This window comes from Triticum aestivum, chromosome 3B, assembly GCF_018294505.1.
Source record: "Triticum aestivum cultivar Chinese Spring chromosome 3B, IWGSC CS RefSeq v2.1, whole genome shotgun sequence".
Taxonomy (NCBI): Eukaryota; Viridiplantae; Streptophyta; class Magnoliopsida; order Poales; family Poaceae; genus Triticum; species Triticum aestivum.
The window spans coordinates 311298437-311301648 of record NC_057801.1 but is presented as its reverse complement, the minus strand read 5'-3'; positions in this window follow the sequence as shown (position 1 = coordinate 311301648).

The window sequence follows — 3212 nt, the reverse complement described above, 5'->3', positions numbered from 1 at the left end:
CGCGAGGCAATCCACACAAAGCAGGAGTAGAGTCTTACACCGCAAGGTGGCCCGAACCTGGGTAAATTGCCATGTTGTGTCTTCCTTCCTCTCGCACGAGCACGTCGGAGCGCCGTCGTGAGGCAATGAGTAGCGGGGCGTAGTTTGGTGGAGTTCTTCGCGCACACCCCAGAGTTCGAACTTTTCCTTGGGTCTCCGGAGCCCCGATTCCAACCGTTACGACATCTAGGGAGGTGAAAATGATCTTTGGAAGGAGTACTGCTTGATTTGTGATTTCGCGTACCATAGAACCCAATAAAAGTGTAGCCGTGCCAGACCTTTTTACCGGTTTTTTATTAATAATAAACAATAGTGTCGTAATTCTGAAACTAGTAATGATAAGTTGGAAATTTGAAAAATAGGAATGACACCATTATTAGTAGCGTCCAGGCCTGGTCGCTGTTGTGAACCACGTCCACACTTGTACGCTGTTGTTAGCAGCATCTAGTGTTTGGTTCAACCTGGTCCATAAACTCTTCGCCTCCGTCCAACCTAAGGGCAACTCCGACGCGACGACTCAAACTGACGTAGATTTTATTTATTCTTTATTTGTTCAATCGGCCAGGCGGACGTCAATTTTCGTTTTTGTCCGTCGTTTTAAAGGTGCGAGCAACACAGACGGACATATTTCAAATCTGCGCCGGATTTTCATTTTTAATAAACAAACAGTAGAAATCCAATTTACTTTAACTGAACTAAAAAATATTAAATGAAAACATTAGAAAAATAGTTAGGAGCGGGCGGTAGATCTAGGCGTCGTCATTGTCCTCCTCTACCTTGGTCAGGTCGACATACACCGGCATCTCCATCCACGGGAACACCTGCTGGAAGGCTGCCAGCTGCTGCTTTCGCTTGTCGCTCGGCCTCCATCGCGCGGTCCGCTGCCTGCCTCTAGGCCTCCTCGTCGATCGCGCCCACTCACACGGGCGTGCATGAAGTACGACGTCAACATGCCCGTCCATGACCATGGCTCCTCCTCCACACGCTCTGGCGCGGGCGGTGGTGGTGCGTTGACACCACTCCGGTCGCCGATCGGCCAGCGACAGTGCAAGGCCAGACCACCTGGCGAGCTCCTCACGCTTAGACTCCTCGATGACCCTCCTTGTGATCTCCTCGAGGGCCGCAATGCAGGTCTCCTCGGCCTCCTAATCCCCCCCCACCACGACTGACAGTGATGCTGAAGTGGTGGGTGTGTGCGGTGCATGGGGCTCACCCTTGAAGCACGACTGACAACGCTGGTCATGCTTGGTGGCGAACCACACGTCCTAGTTTGGTGAATCCACCATGTAAGATGGGTCGCGACAGAGATCGGCTGGGAGTAGAGCACGACGGTAGTGAATCTCCATGAGTTGCGCGCGGCCCAAGTCTGGTACAGTCGGCACCGGAACCCTATCGAGGTTGAGGTGCCACCCGTACGACATGTTCACGTCGGGATATGGCACCGGCACGCCATGTTTCCAGAAGTAGTGGCAACGGTGCACCGACACGTAGAGGTGAAAGCGTGGCCCCACCGACTCAAGATCGATTTATATGTTCTCATAAACTAGCCAATTACCAATTGTATTACCGAAGAGTAACAACCCAGTCGTCTATACAATGTACGCTCGCAACCATTGAATAAATTGTACAGAAGACCAAACCAAGAAAATTCAGCGAGGCCGTGGAACAACTCACATGCGCCAACCATAGGTTGAGTGGATTATCCTAATGATGAGAAAATGATTCTAATGACAAGCGGCCAGCGAGATGGTGTTGCTCCTGCATCTTGTGATGTTTGGTGATGTCCCTGCTAGAGTTTGCTTACCACCAACAAGGTAAGAAGGGACGGCTGCAGGCGTATCTTTACCTAATAATAAAGAAAATTGGGTTTCTGTCGTCCGTCATGAAATTGCCCCTGAAGTTGTAAATATTTACCCGCCATGCCACCGGTAAGTCAAAAACGATTCTTTTTTTCGAGTCGCTGCATTGGCCGTTGGTTGAGTTCATTGGGAATAGGTCTCATATTATACCACAAGTGCTTGGGTAATACGTTGGCTAGAGGCCCTCTCTTCCACCTGGGAGATCCAGGTTTGAATCCCGCCTTCTCTCCCTTTTCTTTTTTGCTTTTCTCATCCTTTTTCTCTTTAAATACACGGTGGCGTAGCATATAGGTGTCTCGCCCAAGCGTCATTTATCAGATAGGCCGCATGCATAATGTTTGTAATTTTGGCCTGTTTAACTTTTTTTTGGGCAGATTCAAATGCTTTTCTAAATATTCATATCTTTTAAACTAACTTTAAATCTAAAATGTTATATATGAAAATTTCTTAGAAAAATTTGTACATTTGAAATATGCTATTATCCTGCATGTTAACCATTTCTAAAATTACATTTGGAATGCAATGTTAAATGTTATCTTTTATGGAGTATTTTGAAAATGCCTACAACATATGTCCCCTACCCCATTTAAATTGTGTAGATATGATAGTTTGACGCTCTCACTAGAGCTATTATTGGCATCGTAGAGGATGTTGATTCCTACAAATTAAGGATCTTGACTTGGATTACAGTTGTAAATACATATATCAGCAAGATAAAAATAATGCTCTTATGAACATGCTATCATTGAGTAATAAAAATTACTTTGCTCTTTTCATCAATATTTGTTGGGCATCACCTAGGAGTAATTACAATAAAGGTGTAAAGAGATAGCGACAACTAGGTTGATATTTCCATTATCTAATAAGTTGGAAACACTTTGAGTACACTTGAAAAATCATCCGATTTTTAGGTTCTTATATGCAATAATATAACTTATTATGTTGTTATGCGTCATCGTAAAAGATTCAAGGGATTTGCTGATGTGGTTGCTATGTGTACGAGGGATGATTGTTTTTCTCGTGGCAACGCACGGGCATGTTTGCTAGTTAGAATTTATAGGTCATGAAACATCTATCTATCAAAGGAAAACAACACGGCACTAATCGAACGCCATGACTGGACGCCATCTGTACTAACATCCAAACCTGGATGCAGTTAGCAATAAAGTCCAACCTGAATCGTTGTTATTTCTGGCGTCCTTCCTATTTTTACAATTTCCACTGGCCCGTTACTAGTTTCAGAATTACAGAATTATAAATTACCATTAATAAAAAAATCGGCCTTTTTATGGCCAGGACTTGTGTGGCCAGTAA